Consider the following 19021-nt stretch of genomic DNA (forward strand, 5'->3'; position numbering starts at 1 on the left):
TCACATCAGCACACGCTTTTAAACATGTGGAGTACAGAATGTAGTGTAGCAGCAGCAGCAGCAGCAGCAGGACTTTTACCCTTCCAGTTGCACAGTCTGAGGCTGTGAGTTAGGGCAACGGAACAGAGGATGTTCAAATTGTGTCTAGTTAGCATGCATAAGGGTGTGTGTAGGTGCGTATAAGTTTATTCAAAGTTGTATTTTGATTGATTCCTGCATGTTTGAGTAATCCTGTATTGAGGTTGGTATGCTCAGCAAACTCCTGTTTCCCCCCTGTCCACCAAAAATACGCCCTATAAAACGCACAGCATTTTGAAGCTTAACACACACTGAACACGTCTGAGCTGTCTCTTACTTTCCCCTCTGTCCTGGATGTGAAGTGAGCAAGATGGAGAGAGTAAGGATGCGAAAGAAAGACACAAAATTCCACTTTCTTTTTAAATGATTATTAGTCTTGCTGATTAATTTGTTAAATGCATCATTGCTCAGGTGCAGATCTGACATGTTGTCACCAGTTAAGAGCTTTCAGGTGCTTTTTCAGATTGGATCAAAACCATAGTCCAAATTACACTGCATTTCAATATCAATGAATGTGGGGCGGGTTGAACTAGTTGAAAAGCTGTGGGGCTTTAAATATGTAGTTGATTGTTCATCATTCAATCAAACGTTTGATGTTGATATATTGATTTCATGGCGCAGTGATCACGTTGGGTTTCAGTGTGGAATGTCGCCGCTAAAGCAGAGCCTGCAGTCATCAGAATGACAAAGGCTGCTAATGCCCTGATCAAACACACTCTCTCAGAAGGCTCCTGTTACGGCCCCGGGGGTCACCAAGTATGATACGATCCACACTCATGAGCTGGGGGCCCTGGACTGCACATGGGGACCCTATCCGATTCCCCACAGCCTGGGTGAGTGGGCTCTCCACAGTCAAGTGGTGTTGTTCAGACAATAATTATTCCTCTTCATAGTGTTGTCACTCAGGAGAGCAATCTGAACACACTGAACACTGAGCACACTAAACACAAGGAGCACTGTGAGCACACTAAACAAAAGGAGCACACTGAACACTGTGAGCACACTAAACACAAGGAGCACTGTGAGCACACTAAACACAAGGAGCACTGTGAGCACACTAAACACAAGGAGCACTGTGAGCACACTAAACACAAGGAGCACTGTGAGCACACTAAACACAAGGAGCACTGTGAGCACACTAAACACAAGGAGCACTGTGAGCACACTAAACACAAGGAGCACTGTGAGCACACTAAACACAAGGAGCACTGTGAGCACAATAAACACAAGGTGCACACTGAACACTGTGAGCACACTAAACACACTGAGGACTCAAACTAAGGAGACTGAGCAAACTCCACTAGTCTAAAAAGATTCGCACAGAGTCCCTCACGCACAGAGTCCCTCACGCACAGAGTCCCTCACGCACAGAGTCCCTCACGCACAGAGTCCCTCACGCACAGAGTCCCTCACGCACAGAGTCCCTCACGCACAGAGTCCCTCACGCACAGAGTCCCTCACGCACAGAGTCCCTCACGCACAAAGTCCCTCACGCACAGAGTCTCGCGGGCCGCCGGATGCCGCTTGCGGCTTTAATATTCTTTCTTTCTTCTCGGGACCAACCCCCCTATTTTTCACCCAGTGAAGTCCCTCACACACAGACAATGAAACTGTCTATAATTGCAGTCATTGGTCAGTAATGATAACTCTGTATCAGTACTCATATTAGGTCTGCCCCGATCTTCTGGTCTGACTCTATCCATATTTAGAGCACAGCCTGTGGTTGTGATTGGGTTTGCAAAGAACTCGGTGGAAATGATTTGCTGTAAGCTGGATTTAGACACTCTTGCACCGAACAAACAGTACTGTATATGAGGAAGTTTTACATTTTCCAGCATGCAACTGTCTGGTAAGTCCCAGGACAACACTTGGAACAAAACATGTGGTCCCTTAGGACTGTGTGTGTGTGTGTGTGAGTGGGTGGAACATTTCCCTTACCGCTTGGAAAATCACATCTGTCATGTGGAGCTGAGTGAAATGATGATCATTAGCATTAAGAGACCATTGCACCAATGCTAAATAACCTTGGGAATAATTTACTCTCTCCCGACTTCTATAATTTCTCCCTGTTGGAGAGAGCTGACCACCACACCATGTTCCAGGGGCTTCTATTTTGGTTCAGACCGTGAGGTAAAGGTGAGTTTTGTCAAAATCTAAATATGCAGCGCTAATAGAGTGGCTATCCAACTGTATCAATGTGATTTCAATGTGACAAATACTAAAATAAAATAATATTTTTTTATGCTTCTTTAGATATGACTGTGCTGTTTAATTTATAGCAGTGAAGCTTTGTGCAGATGTTGCCTATTTAAGCTGACGGGTCTGGGACATTTTTTTTAAGAATTAAACAAAAACATGTAAGCCTCCCCCATTTTGGCCTGCCGCCAGACTCTCTTTGCGCAGCCCAGCAGGGTCCAGATCTTGTCCAGTCAAGTGGATTCTCACTGGCGTCTCAGTCCAAGAGTTCTCCATATGTAGACATCTGTCATCACAGCACAGTTAATTAGATTAAAGGAATAATAAGAGGATTTTTGTTTATTTGAGATTTGAGAACTCAAGCAACTGTTAGTCCCTTTTTTAAAAATGCGCATGCGCACACTCACCACACTCACTCCCCATCCTCCTGTTCTTTTCAAGAAGCCGCCTACCATCAAACCTTGTGTGGAAGTACGCAACAGCTCCGCTGCTACATGTGCATTTGTTTATTAGCGCGACGGACCGCATCGCATCACTCATCTCTATGCAATCGTGCATAACATTGTGAATATTCAGTCCTTGTTTACGTGTATAAGCTGCAGCATAAGCACCTACAAGGATAAGCCTCTTTCAGACTATTTGCCTATTATTATTTACAAATTTGAGAAACTTTATTTTGTAACCCTATGAACCCTAACAAAGTGCATGCCTGTTAACAACCACTAAAAACAGAAACATACCAGTCCTGAGTGGCGCATGTCAGTGTTCCCACAGATACATTATTGGCGGGCTTCCATAGTCTGATTGTGCGGTTGAAGTGACTTCATGTGAAATAGATGTTCCATGATGTAACTCGGACTGCTGGACTTTTCATAAACAAATTCTTTCCCTCTGTCTTTGTGAATGCACTTAACGGTTGTGCCTTTGACCTTGTCGTCTCATATGCCTTGATGAAGTGTGTTTCCTTCACAGGTGACACAGGACACAGCAGCGCTGCGCAGTTTATTCATGTCTCTTTTTGGACAGTTAAACTTGCTTACTCACTTCATCCCAATTCTATCAGTGGTCAGTTTCAGATGTCCTACCAGCCTCTCATTACTCCAAATGTTCCTCTCTTTGTCTCGTCCCGGAGCTGCACACACGACCCCGGGCAATGCACAGAGTCAAAGAGCGTGCCATATAGGCCTCTGAACTCGAAAATAAAGTGATCCAAATGAATGCTAGTGTCCCAGCCAAGGACAAATAAATATGGGTTTTAATTTCCTTACTAACGCACACAATGCATTGTATTTGAAATACGGTGCAGTCGATTTTTGCAGAGACTATCCACTATAACCTGTAAGTTATAAATGCAGGTGAGTGTGTGTATTGTGAGTAATTATGGCAGAAAGCGTTCTATAAAGAGCAGGAAGCTGCTTTAGAGTTTCTCAAACTGTGGATGAGGGTTCAGAATGGATCATAGAGATTTTAAGTTAGTGCAGTTATCTGTAGCCCGACATCATTAAGCAGATGAGATGATGTTTCTGTTGACCCAAAGAAGCTTGAAAAAAATGTGGTCTGTTCTAGTAAATCATTGGGGGCTGTGGACCTAGAGATCCCCTTGTACGCTCAGTGTTAAGTGTTCTTGGGTGGGCTCTCTTTTGGACTTTTTGCAGTGTTTGGGGCCTCTTAATAAAACAGATGACTGAAAGACCAGTAATAGACCAGTAATGTTAGAATAGCCAGCCAGCCAGCCAGCCAGCCAGCCAGGAAACCAGTAGAAAATGTTCAGAACGGCAGGATATGTGTTTTTCCTAATCACTCAATTTCACAAACAACATCAAATCCAGCAATCCTCTGGCCTCAAAGGCACACTTATATGATTTATATGATTTTGTTATTGGCAATGGAATTGGTATTATTGCGCTAAGCATACATAAATATGAATCTAACCACATTACATTCATATGGTTACTTAGAGTGGTATAAATTCATATTTACACAGTGAAATGAAAGGGTGATTTTTTTTTCATATATCTACTGTGTGAGCGGCGCAGAGGGAACGCTGGACTAACCTACTTACAGACACAAGTCCAAACCCTGTGTGGAGCCGTGGGCCAGAAGTGCTTTTCATTACCCTCTCGCCACTCACAAATCCTGTTAGATCGTCAGAGAGAGGGGGGGGCTGCGGTGGGCCGACCTGCTGACCAGCACATTACAGCCACATCACAGCACATTTACTCCCTCAGCCCAAACCTTAAAACAGAATTAATCAAATATTTGAGGGATCTGTCAGTGCAAAGTCTTGTGAGAAAGAATGACCACTTCATAATAACTACGCCTTCAATAACCTTACTAAAGCATGAACAAAGACTTCATTCATAATGAGTAATGGTTTATTTAGAATGATTCAGGCTTATGACTACTTTATTGAGGAGTTAGGATATTTATTTTTAAATAGTTACTAAGTCTGAATTATTCTTCCTACACTGCTTATTCACTAGGAATAAAGTCTTTGTTCATGCTTTAGTAAAGTTAATAATGGTGTAGTTATTTTAAAGTGCTAGCAAGAAGAGTGTAGCCTAAATAATAGAGTGACTAATAAGAGGAAAGGAAGCAGAGTGACAAATATCGGCTTCTTACAACATCACTCAAAGATGGCATTTAGAACACTTAATGATGCATTATTCATCCACTCCACAATCAGTGATGGTGAGCTACAACTGTTGCACATCTTGCATGGCACAAACATATGCTGCCAGTTGATAGGACTTCATGGCATAAAATTAATAATGCATTGGTATTGAATCGTTAGACACTGGTTTGCCTGACTTTGGTCAGCTTGGGTCATTTTGGTTTACTTTTACAGACAGAGGAAGTAAACAGCAGACTTACTGCAGCTATTTTCTAAAAAAAAGTTAAAAAAAAAAAAATCTATCACTTTTTGGTTTACATAAATTGACCCAGCTATGATTAAAATATGGACTTTTAAATCTCTAAGACTGTTTTTGGCTTTCCGATTCATTAATTTAAGGCGCTCTTAATTCACACGCATCGTGAATCTCAGAAAAGCACAATTAACACATTATGTTCCAAGTGTTCCTTAAAAAACAACCCGTTTAAACACCTTTTACTTGGTATAATTTGTTTTGTAGTAAAATTGTGGAGATAAAAGCTGTGTTTTTTATTATTATTGAGACAGAATCAGGACAAGTACAGACTTTAGTCAAATAAATGATCCGACAAAATAAAATGCACAAAATAGAATGGTCTGATGGTAATTGTGTGTCTAACAGCCTATTTGTAAAAGACGTCATGAACACACGTGCTCCTTATGAGACATAATTATTATATCATTTAAAAAAAAAAGGTCTTTATGGCCTGAAGGCATTATTTGACAGGACAGTTGTAGTGTGGCATGGAGAAAGAGAGGGGGTATAGACATTCAGAAAAAGGTGGAGAGCTGTAATCAAACCCACGACGCCTCAGTGGAAGTAGGTTGAAGACCCTTCCCTGTTGTACCACCGCAAAGCACCAATTATTATTTTTAAACATAGAGCTATAGCTCAAACCCCAATTGTCCACAGTCTACATGAATGCATAATGCAATTGTAATTTATTGAAACACTCTGATTTATACAGCAAATTAATAGAAACATTTGTTTGGCTCCCAAACAATATTTAAGATAATATTGAAATCATGACTGATGTATTGCAAAAGGAACTGTCCCATCCGTACCATCAACTGATGAGCTAAGAATTGCTTCATTGAGAAAACTGCTAAGGCAAAAAAATGTCTGTTTGCTGAAACCCGACCGACTTGATAAAAAAAATAGCCGACAAAAAAAAAAAATCTGCATTTTGTCAAAATTTTGCCAAATATTTCTTTTCTCTTATATCTCGCCAACTCACCGACAGTTTTTTCAAAGAAGAAACTTAACAGGAACGGAGAACGTCTCATTGAATGTTGAAGCCTGACCCCTGGCGGTCACTGGCAGAATCAAAAAATGGCTACAACATGTTCAGTGCGGTTCAGTGTGTCGGTGACAGATCGGTCGAAGCGAGTAAACAGAGTGAGAATTAAGAATAAGTTGATGGTTTTAGGACAGACGTGGCGTGATGTGCTAGTGGACTTGGAGGTGAAAAAGAGGAGATTGATTGCTGTTCTGTCCGAACATTCAAACAAAGTGGAGTTAGTTATCATTAAATGGGTGGATTTTTTATACAAATTTGGATTTGTTTATGCCTTCAAAGTAAAAAAAAAAAAAAGAATTGACCTACCTACCTACCTACCTACCTACCTACCTACTTACTTGTAAAATGTTGGTGGGGTTACAATTAATTTGGATATTTCTTTTGCCTTAAAAGTAAACAAAGAAATAATTTACCTACCTACCTACCCACTTGAAAAATGTTGGTAGGGTTACGGCAAAAATAAAATTTATTTGGAAAATGGAAAAAATATCCAAGTCTGCTGTTCTTTTTCTGGCACGAGGACGTGGTCTGTAATGAGAGTAGGAAGCGGTTCAGAAGGATTCATAAGACCAATCCTATGAAGATCATTTGGATTCATACCTTTGAGCAATCTCATTTTCACAATAATGATTTCTTCTTTTTACAACCGCTGCGGACATGGTGCAACAAACTCTTTTATTATCACCCCCAAGTTATAGGAACAAAAGATGTGCTGATTACAGAGAGGAGGAGGGCAGAGAAAGATGAGAAAAAAAAGCATTATCTTGGTACATTTTTATTAGCAGCAGGATAAGAGCATTGTTTCCCAACCAGTGGTACGTGGACTTCAGAGGACACTCCAGCAATTACCAGAGGCGAATATTTGAATATAACATGTCTTTGTTGTATATCTTTAAACCTAGATTTAGAAGGAGGATTTAGTCATAAACGTGAATAAAAAATAGGTCACACTTTTTACTGTACAATATAATAACATGGTGGTTGGGTGGTTGGATTTTGATGACCTCCCTGCCTAAAGCGAATGGGCAGGTAGTTGAGGGTCGAAGGGTGATGCATGTGCACACGCATGCCATCTGCAGTGACCTATAACAATAACTTGAATACCAAAGGAGGTTGAAGTCTTTGAGCTGTGGCTAAAGCTAAAGCTCAAAAATAAACAAATTACGGCTTATCCTCAGCTTTTACTGCATTTATTACACTTATCTGTGCCTCTAGGCCACATTTTAACATGTCGTTATGAAATGCATCAGATTTAGATAATAGTAGGTGTATTATGCACTGGAAACACAATATTTTGGTGACTGAATGAGGCCTGAATTCAAGTCAGAACTTTCATGTTTGTTTATTTGGTTATTAGAACGAGAAGGGAAAAGAGGACAAAACAGTAGCAGAAGAGCAGGAGGAGAAGACAGGCTTTAGATTGAAATCAATGAAATGAATTTATGTTCTCCAAAGTTATGAAAGAAATGACATTTAACTTTACCTGCAACTGACTGAAGCATCTGCAGTTTTATGTTTTATCGTGGAAGGTTCTGATTTTAAAGCTGCACAATGTGTGGACTTTTTCTGGTGGAGGTGCTTGAACTGATCTCTTGCCTTGACTGTTCTGTATAGCATTCGACATCTCCATGGAAACAAGCAGTGGCCCCTCCAGACCCAGTTACAGGTCAGATCTGTGGAGAGGTGACCCTGCTCATAGAAAGAACGGGATTTGTATTTCCTATTCTGATCAAAAGGCTCCACAGAGGTCTGCACAGCTGTGCAATATTTTTAATTGAAATAAAATAATTATTTCCAAAATAGGCTTAGTGGCATAAGTGACATAGAGTAGACAATTTAAAATTACTGTCATTTTTGGACTTTAAGCAGATACTTTTTTGCTCAAGCTTTGAACCCTGCAGTTAATTTATATTTCTACTGGCAAATGGCCCCAGGGGGCACTCTGGCAGGAAGAGCAAATGTTTGACACGCTGAAGATAAGTTCGGAATTTGACCGATAGTCTTAGTCGTGTTAAGTGACCATCTAGGGATGAGCCCCAGGTGCAGAGCAGCAGTTCAAGACGCTCCTCTGTCGCTGAACTCTCGCCCGTTCTGTTACATGTGAAGTGTTCAGATTCAAGACAGATAGAGACTGTGTGTGTCCCTCGTGTCCCTCGTGTCCCTCGTACAAATAATGCCAAAAAGTCACATCTCAGAAAAAATATTTCAGGCGTCAGACCAAATAACTTAAGGAAAATAACAATCACAAATACACAAATGAATAAACACGTAAAATGTGGACTGCTAAACATTAGAGCAATTTCCTCCAAATCGCTCTTAGTTAATGAATTAATTAGTGACTATAACATAGATCTTCTAGCTCTAACTGAAACGTGGCTTTAACAAGACGACTACGTCAGACTAAATGAGTCCACCCCACCCAGCCATGTTAACTTTCAGACTGCCAGGAGCACAGGCCGAGGTGGTGGTGTGGCAGTGATCTCCCACTCAAGCCTACTCATGAGCCCTAAAACTAACAATGCATTTCACTCATTTGAAAGCCTTATGCTGTCAATCACATGTCCAAATATGAAAAACCAAAAAGGAGTTTTGTTCATAGTTATCTACCGACCTCCTGGTCCCTACTCAGAGTTTTTAACAGAGTTTTCTGACTTTATATCAAACCTAGTGTTAGCCTGGGATAAAATAGTTATAGTTGGAGACTTTAATATCCACGTGAACATGAGTGATGACGCTCTCAGTAATGCCTTCAGCGCCTTGTTAGACAGCATTGGTTTCACTCAGAATGTAAATAAACCGACTCACACTCACAAGAACACTCTGGATCTTGTCCTAACGTATGGAACAGAGATTAGTGACCTCAGTGTCCTCCCTCAAAACCCTATATTGTCAGATCATTTCCTAATTACCTTTCAGTTTATTCTTAAAGATCATCCAGTCCCACAAAATAAAGTTATAATGAAAAGGACAATATCTGAAAAATCTATCTCAAAATTCAAAGAAATAATAGAGCCAATATTCAGTGACATGTCATGTGATCCTGCTGAGAACAGTTTTAGTCCCAGTTTAAGTGATCAATGTGTCGACTTGACCATGAATTCTCTGAAGTCTGCTCTTGACGTTGTCGCGCCGTTAAAACAGAAGGTCATTAGGCCAAAGCGCGCCTCCCCATGGTACAACCAAGAACTGCGTTCACATAAACAAAAAGTTAGAAAGTTAGAGGGATTATTTCGTCGCTCTCACACCGAAGAATCCCTAAAAGCATGGAAAAGTTGCCTGCTGTCCTATAAGCAGGCTCTGCGTAAGGCCCAAACCAACCAAGTCAACAAAAGTAACACTAAATTCCTTTTCAGCACTGTAGCTAGGCTAACAAACTGTCACAGTGCAGTAGAGCCCTCAATCCCAGCTACACTCAGCTCTGATGATTTCCTCCTATTTTTTAATAATAAAATAAAAACAATCAGAGATAAATTAGATGAAATTACCCCCGCTATTAGCCCTGAACTAGCCCAAGCTGTAAATCTAACGTCCCATATAAATCCACCTGTAAACCTAGAAAGGTTCACAGCTGTTGATCAAGCAGAGATAACTTCAGCCATTATGTCCTCTAAAAGCTCAACTTGTGTCCTAGACCCCATTCCAAGCAGACTCCTCAGACTTTCTCCCCCTAATTATAGACTCTATTCTTAATATAATAAATACTTCACTAGAAAGTGGCTATGTTCCACAGTCCTTCAAACATGCAGTCATTAAACCTCTTCTGAAAAAGCCTAATCTAGATCCCGACCTATTGGTAAACTACAGACCTATTTCAAATCTTCCCTTCGTCTCTAAAATCCTTGAAAAAGTTGTAGTAAAACAGCTTTGTCGCCACCTGCAGGACAATAACTTATTTGAAGTTTTCCAGTCAGGGTTCAGAGCCCACCACAGCACTGAAACTGCACTAGTTAAAGTCACAAATGATTTGTTATTAGCCGCTGACGATGGACTGGTCTCAATCCTGGTTCTGTTGGACCTCAGCGCAGCGTTTGACACCATTGACCACAACATTCTACTGCAGAGGTTAGAATGTGATGTAGGTGTTGGAGGAACAGCCCTCAGCTGGTTTAAATCCTATCTATCTGATAGGTTCCAATTTGTTAATGTAAACCAGAGCTCCTCACCAAGCTCTAAAGTAATTTACGGTGTGCCACAGGGTTCGGTACTCGGTCCAATTCTGTTTACTCTTTATATGCTGCCGTTAGGCAACATTATCAGAAAGCATGACATTAACTTCCACTGCTATGAAGATGACACTCAGCTGTATTTATCAATGAAACCTGATCAGAGCGATCAAGTAGACAGACTTAGTACTTGTGTGAAGGAGATAAAAACCTGGATGACACTAAACTACCTGCTTCTTAACCCTGAAAAAACCGAGGTCATTGTGCTTGGCCCTAAGCATCTACGAGACGCTCTATCTGAGCAGATAGTCACACTGGACAATGTCAGTGTAGCCTCCAGTTCTACTGTAAGAAACCTTGGAGTCTTATTTGACCAGGAGCTCTCATTTAAAGCTCATATAAATCAAGCTTGTAAAACAGCCTATTTCCATTTGCGCAACATAGCCAAAATCAGAAGAATCCTGCCTAAAAGTGATGCCGAAAAACTTATCCATGCATTTGTAACGACTAGATTAGACTACTGTAACTCCCTGCTTGCAGCGTGTCCTAAAAGCTCCATAAAAAGCTTTCAACTGGTTCAAAATGCAGCAGCAAGATTACTAACAGGAACAAAAAGAAGAGAGCACATTACGCCAGTGCTGAAGTCTCTTCACTGGCTCCCCGTCGAGTCCAGAATCAAATTCAAAATTCTACTCTTGACCTACAAAGCCATAAATGACATGGCCCCATCCTACCTCAAAGATGCTATAGAACCATATCATCCAAACAGAGCTCTTCGCTCTCAGAATGCTGGCCTTCTGGTGGTGCCAAGAGTCTCTAAAAGTACTGTAGGAGGTAGAGCGTTTAGCTACCAAGCTCCTGTGTTATGGAATCAGCTCCCGACCCATGTTAAATATGCTGACACAGTCTCTTCATTTAAGTCCAGGCTTAAAACGTTCCTCTTCGAAATCGCTTATGGTCAGAGTAGTTAGGAACAGAAAGATAAACCCACAGCTTCAGCTACGCTGCCCTAGGAGTAACTGTGCTGGGGGAAGTATGACAGCTTGAGCACTATCCTCTTCTTCTTCTGACTACTTATGCTATCAAACAATATTTATTTTTTGATTCCACTTGCAAACTGTTCACCGCCTTCTTTTCTTTCTCTCACTCCTGAGGACCTGTGGACCCAGATGCCCCTCCCCTGGTGAAGTGGTCCCTGCCCTGTGTGGACGGTCCCTCATCTGCCTGAAGAGTGGCTCCAGTTCGCCTCAGTCGGTCCCTCTTCTGCCTGAAGAGTGGGTCCAGCTCGCCTCCGACGGTCCCTCATCTGCCTGAAGAGTGGGTCCAGCTCGCCTCCGATGGTCCCTCTTCTGCCTGAAGAGTGGGTCCAGCTCGACTCAGACGGTCCCTCTTCTGCCTGAAGAGTGGGTCCAGCTCGACTCAGACGGTCCCTCTTCTGCCTGAAGAGTGGGTCCAGCTCGACTCAGACGGTCCCTCATCTGCCTGAAGAGTGGGTCCAGCTCGACTCAGACGGTCCCTCTTCTGCCTGAAGAGTGGGTCCAGCTCCAGTCTCCTCGTGTCCGTCTGTCCGTCTGTGAGAGTCGGATCTCTCCTTCACTGGAACTCCTCCAGGTTTCTAAGCTTTTTTCCCAAAGAGGTTTTTTTTGTAGTTTTTCCTGGCCGAGAAGGAGAGTCTAAGGACAGAGGACCCTGGGACATCGTCCCTCGCCACCACAGACATTGTCTGACTTCATCGCCACCACAGACATTGTCTGACTCCATCGCCACCACAGACATTGTTGATTCATTTCTCCCTGTGGCCCTCAGAGGCAACTGTTGTTGTGATTTTGGGCCTTACAAAAATAAATTGATTTGATTTGATTTGAAGAAGAAGACGTCATTGGACTGTGGTCCCCTCTTGTTCTCTGTATTTTAAGCTTCAAAACGCTGTATTTTATTGCAATCAGACTCATATTCACAGAGAAACTAGTCTAATGCGGAAGAGAATCAGCATTGAAATTAAACTTTCTTGGCCAGACCTGACACACGGGTCAAAAGACAACATGTGCATCATTACTCTGGAACATAGCTATGTGTACATATCTCATGTTACAACATAACACTCACTTGATAAGTACGAGCTCAGATGAACCAGAAGTGAAGACAGACACAGGTAAATCAGCTCACACAGAGTAATCAAGGACAGAGGGGACAGGAGGGACAGAAGGAACAGTAGGGACAGCTACAATGTGTTTTATTACAATCCAACTCATCCTGTGTACTATATTTATGCGTAAATATCTCATGTTACAATGTGGGCACCTGCGGTTTATTGACAGGTGCGGTCTGTTTATATACAATTTATTTTTTCCTTGTAAATTTTGTTGGTGCGGTTTATATTCAGGAGAGCGCTATACCCGGAAATGATGGTAGTTGTGAGCCTGAGGTTTAGTCTTTAGGCAATGTGTGACCAGTTTTTTTATGCTTAGTCCCCGGTCACTTTTGAAATTATGTTTATTTTTATTTTTAGTATAGGACAGTGAATGATAAGATAAGATAATTGTCCACACATGGGGAAATTTCATTGACAAACCCTGGTTCACACCAAAACTGAGGCAGTTGAGGCAGCAGAAGGAGGCAGCTCACAGGGCTGGTGATAGAGAGCGCTACAAAGATGCCAAGTACGGATTTAGCAGGAAGGTGTCGAGAGCTAGATCTCAGTACAATACGCGTCTGAAGCAGCAGTTCTCCAACAACAACCCCGCCTCTGTGTGAGTGGGCTCCGGCTTCTCACCAACTACAAGCCTAGAGCCCCCTTCTGCAGATGACAGAAAACTGGCCCAGCAACTCAACTACTTATACTGTAGATTTGACACCCCCTCCACCACTATTTCGGAATTCCAACCCTCGAAAAGCTGCTGGACCAGACGATGTCCCTCCGGCCACCTTAAGACACTGCGCAGGGGAGCTGACCCCTGTCAGCTCGCTGGCCCCAGGTCGGATCACATTGGACCTGGACTATTCTAACCACTCCCCTCAGGCAGGAGGCTACCAGAACATCCCGCCACAGGGGCAGTTTTTTTCTGACTCATGAACATTGCCTAAGCACCTTGCACTCACTGCACTGTTCACTTCGTATTGCACTACATATTTATATCTGTACAACTGTAAATGTTTGTACATATCAAGCCTATTTTTAACTTTATTTAAACTTTATTCTTACTTATTATTTATATATATGGTAGCTATTCATTGTTCATTGTTTTGTATTCATTGTTGTTTTGCTGTTTGTGTTAAGAATCACCAGGACAAGTTCCTCTGTTTGTGAATTTTGTTCATTGACAATGGAAATAAACCTTATCCTGATTCTGAAATAGTTAAACAAGGCTATCATCAGGAGGCTCCGCCCAGTGGGCAAGGCTTACACAGCCCAGAGTAGGATACAAGTTCTCAGACTAGATCCACATATTGAGAATGACTTTTGGATGCAAGTCAAAATGTATTCTTTTTTGTAAGTGTCCAGATGACAGCTGATTTGTTTCTACAATTGAACACTCTTGGAAGAATGAGGGATTACACCAACGTCTTTGAAGGAAAATAAAAAATAAAAATCATAAAATAAAATAAAAATCTTTTAATCAGTATTTTACATCATTTTCTTGTCAAAAGCTGCACAGGTGTGAACAATCAGAAAGAAATCAGATTACTCACATTGAATAGTTTACATGACATTTCAATTTTCTGGGAACTCCAGAAATCAGCTCTTAAACCTGTTCCTGGTTGTTCCTCTGCATGTTCTTGTGAATGTTCTGAGAGCAGACTGGACTCTGTGTTTGGACCATCTGTCACCATCTGTTTCCGTGGAACTCTGCTCCAGGGCTGTCTGTACATCCATCTCATAACGTTGATTTAGAATGATGAAAATAAATGATATTCACAGCGTCTGAGGCAGGGCAGGAGGGCTGCAGCAGAGCCTCACAACACCTTCACTCCCACAGAGCACTTGGCATAACACACTCTGTAACTGTAACTTCAATCAGAGGATTCAGAAGAGCAGACAGGAGGTGGTGTTTCTGCAGGGCAGCTCCATGAGTGCAGCTCAGTCTCCTGTCGCCTCTCTCTACATCTAACAGCTTTTACTGGCCTGAACTGAAGCCAGCACAGGATTCATACTTACCCAATGGCTGAGTGCAAAAATGTGAATACAATGATCACATTCATTTAAATTAAGCAGGGTTGACATCAAACAACCTACGTCAAAATATTCTGACTTGCAGCAATGACAACACAAGCTTGCTTCCCTTTGTAATAAGCCCATTGTAGCACCTTTTTGTTGTGTGTTTATGACAAGCAATACCACTCACATGTAAATTTGTATTTTTTAATGGATAGTCATTATTTTCGTCACATAACTTATTACCTTATAAAAGACATGTTTTTGTACATGCGTCATACTCATTCTGTGGTTGTATTGTTCATGTGTGCTGTTGCAAGTGTTTGGGTCAGAGAGTGGACCTTGTGAATTGTTCTTATTGTTGACTGGGTGTAAATACATTGTATAATTTGTTCCTGTAAATCAGGGGCTTTAGAAGAATTTAGCACTAATCTCTGTCTAGTGGCTGAGTGGATAGCACCCCAATGGCATTTTTATCTTGATGATGTTCTATCCAAAGCAGTTGTAAATCTAGTCACTCAAAATAACTGGATACTTTTCAGTTTTCTCAGTTCCCCACTCTTTAAAGTTAACATTTGGACATTAACTCATGCTTCCTAATGTCTAGTGTGAATGCATTTATAATGGAAAATAAAAAGGCTCTAGTTCCTTGTGGTGCAATAAGCCCAGCTCTCTAAACACATGAATTACACAATTTATTACATCATCAAAGTTTCATTAGGATTTCCATTAGATTTATCTGCATGGACCCAGTGCAGAGATCCGTTTTGAAGAACCACTCTGGAGCCAGAGGACACTTTCAAACCTCTCACAGATAATGAACGCTGTGTGATGGAAATGTATCCTCAGTTCTGCTGCTTATGCTTATAAAGAAACACCATGAGAAAGATGAGGAGAAATAGGAGAAGTAGGAGGATGAGGAGAAACAGCAGGATGATGATGAGAAAAAGCAGGATGATGAGGAGAAACAGCAGGATGATGAGTAGAAACCACATGAGAATGAGGAGAAATAGCAAGAGGATGAGGAGAAACAGCAGGATGATGAGGAGAAACAGCAGGATGATGAGGAGAAACAGCAGGAGGATGAGGAGAAACAGTAGGAGGATGAGGAGAAACGGCATGAAAATGAGGAAAAAAAGAAGGATGAGGAGAAACAGAAGGAGAATGAGGAGAAACAGCAGGAGAATGAGGAGAAACAGTAGGAGGATGAGGAGAAACAGCATGAAAATGAGGAAAAACAGAAGGATGAGGAGAAACAGAAGGAGAATGAGGAGAAACAGCATGAGAATGAGGAGAAACAGCAGGATGAGGAGAAACAGAAGGAGAATGAGGAAAAACAGGAGGAGAAACAGTATGAGAATGAGGAGAAACAGTATGAAAATGAGGAGAAACAGCAGGAGTATGAGGAGAAACAGTATGAGAATGAGGAGAAACAGAAGGAGAATGAGTAGAAACAGAAGGAGAATGAGGAAAAACAGCAGTAGGATGAGGAGAAACAGCAGTAGGATGAGGAGAAACAGCAAGAGGATGAGGCGAAACAGCAGGAGGATGAGGAGAAACAGCAGTAGGATGAGGAGAAAAAGTATGAGAATGAGGAGAAACAGAAGGAGAATGAGGAGAAACAGCAAGAGAATGAAGAGAACAGCAGGAGAATGAGGAGAAACAGAAGGAGAATGAGGAGAAACAGAAGGAGAATGAGGAGAAACAGCAGAATAATGAGGAGAAACAGCAGGAGGATGAGGGGAAACAGCAAGAGGATGAGGCAAAACATTAGGAGGATGAGGAGAATCAGCAGGAGAATGAGGAGAAACAGTATGAGAATGAGAAGAAACCGCAGAGGGATGAGGAAAAACAGCAGAAGAATGTGGAGAAACGGCAAGAGGATGAGGGAAAACAGCAGAAGAATGTGGAGAAACGGCAAGAGGATGAGGGAAAACAGCAGGAGGATGATAGAAAGAGCACTAGAATGAGGAGAAGCAGCAGGACAATGTGGCGAAACAGCAGGAGGATGAGAGGAAACAGCGGGAGGATGAGGAGAATGAGCAGGAGGATGAGAAACAGCAGCATAATGAGGCGAAACAGCAGGAGGATGAGGAGAATCAGTATGAGAATGAGGAGAAACAGAAGGAGAATGAGGAGAAACAGGAGGAGAAACAGTATGAGAATGAGGAGAAATAGTATGAGAATGAGGAGAAACAGGAGGAGAAACAGTATGAGAATGAGGAGAAACAGTATGAGAATGAGGAGAAACAGAAGGATGGTGAGGGGAAACAGCAGTAGGATGAGGAGAAACAGCAGGAGGATGTGGAGAAACAGCAGGAGAATGAGGAGAAAGAGCAAGAGGATGAGGCGAAACAGCAGGAGGATGAGGAGAAACAGCAGGAGTATGAAGAGAAACAGCAGGAGAATGAGGAGAAACAGCAGGAGGATGAGGAGAAACAGCAGTAGGATGAGGAGAAACAGTATGAGAATTAGGAGGAACAGCAGAAGAATGAGGAGAAACAGCAGGAGGATGAGGAGAAACAGCAGTAGGATGTGGAGAAACAGTATGAGAATTAGGAGGAACAGCAGAAGAATGAGGAGAAACAGCAGTAGGATGAGGAGAAACAGCAGGAGGATGTGGAGAAACAGTATGAAAATTAGGAGGAACAGCAGAAGAATGAGGAGAAACAGCAGTAGGATGAGGAGAAACAGCAGGAGGATGTGGAGAAACAGTATGAGAATTAGGAGGAACAGCAGAAGAATGAGGAGAAACAGCAGGAGGATGAGGAGAAACAGCAGGAGAATGAGGAGAAACAGAAGGAGAATGAGGAGAAAAAGCGGGAGAATGAGGAGAAACAGTATGAGAATGAGGAGAAACAGCAGAAGAATGAGGAGAAACAGCAGTAGGATGAGGAGAAACAGAAGGAGGATGTGGAGAAACAGTATGAGAATTAGGAGGAACAGCAGAAGAATGAGGAGAAACATTAGGAGGATGAGGATAATCAGCAGGAGAATGAGGAGAAACAGAAGGAGAATGAGGAGAAAAAGCGGGAGTATGAGGAGAAACAGCAAGAGGATGAGGCGAAACATTAGGAGGATGAGGAGAATCAGCAGGAGTATGAGGAGAAACAGAAGGAGAATGAGGAGAAACAGAAGGAGAATGAGGAGAAACAGCAGGAGTATGAGGAGAAACAGCAGGAGGATGAGGAGAAACAGCAGGAGGATGAGGGGAAACAGCAAGCGGATGAGGCAAAACATTAGGAGGATGAGGAGAATCAGCAGGAGAATGAGGAGAAACAGAAGGAGAATTAGGAGAAACAGCAGAAGAATGAGGCGAAACATTAGGAGGATGAGGAGAATCAGCAGGAGAATGAGGAGAAACAGAAAGAGAATGAGGAGAAACAGAAGGAGAATGAGGAGAAACAGAAGGAGAATGAGGAGAAACAGCAGGAGTATGAGGAGAAACAGCAAGAGGATGAGGCGAAACATTAGGAGGATGAGGATAATCAGCAGGAGTATGAGGAGAAACAGAAGGATAATGAGGAGAAACAGAAGGAGAATGAGGAGAAACAGAAGGAGAATGAGGAGAAACAGCAGGAGTATGAGGAGAAACAGCAGGAGTAAGAGGGGAAACAACAGTAGGATGAGGAGAAACAGTATGAGAATGAGGAGATACAGCAGGAGAATGAGGAGAAACAGACGGAGAATGAGGAGAAACAGTAGAAGAATTAGGAGAAACAGCAGAAGAATGAGGAGAAACAGCAGGAGGATGAGGAGAAACAGAAGGAGAATGAGGAGAAACAGTAGAAGAATTAGGAGAAACAGCAGAAGAATGAGGAGAAACAGCAGGAGGATGAGGAGAAACAGAAGGAGAATGAGGAGAAACAGTAGAAGAATTAGGAGAAACAGCAGAAGAATGAGGAGAAACAGCAGGAGGATGAGGAGAAACAGAAGGAGAATGAGGAGAAACAGTAGAAGAATTAGGAGAAACAGCAGAAGAATGAGGAGAAACAGCAGGAGGATGAGGAGAAACAGAAGGAGAATGAGGAGAAACAGTAGAAGAATTAGGAGAAACAGCAGAAGAATGAGGAGAAACAGCAGGAGGATGAGGAGAAACAGAAGGAGAATGAGGAGAAACAGTAGAAGAATTAGGAGAAACAGCAGAAGAATGAGGAGAAACAGCAGGAGAATGAGGAGAAACAGCAGGAGAATGAGGAGAAACAGTAGAAGAATTAGGAGAAACAGCAGGAGGATGAGGAGAAACAGTAGGCACAGGATGTGCGTCTCGTCCTCACTAGTTGTCTGATATTGGCACGCTCCCCTCTGCTTTCCAATGATTGGAGTTGAAGGAGCTCATCAAATAATGACTCAAAATCTTCCAAATGAATTATGTGTTGTGAGTAGCAGAGGATGTTTTACACACTGGTAATTGGCACATGATGGCAGCCTGGTGAGGAGGGTGGGTGAACCTCCCCTGACGCGCCGCTCATTATTC

At 42.2% G+C, this 19021-nt stretch overlaps 1 pseudogene; it reads left to right on the forward strand.

The window, feature by feature from the left end:
• The first annotated feature begins 836 nt into the window (after positions 1–836).
• On the forward strand, positions 837–18585 carry LOC140348523 (uncharacterized; annotated as a pseudogene).
• Positions 18586–19021: the final 436 nt, after the last annotated feature.

The sequence above is a fragment of the Eucyclogobius newberryi genome, unplaced genomic scaffold, assembly GCF_026437365.1.
Source record: "Eucyclogobius newberryi isolate DKJ021-1_F unplaced genomic scaffold, fEucNew1.0.hap1 SCAF_11, whole genome shotgun sequence".
Taxonomy (NCBI): domain Eukaryota; kingdom Metazoa; phylum Chordata; class Actinopteri; order Gobiiformes; family Gobiidae; genus Eucyclogobius; species Eucyclogobius newberryi.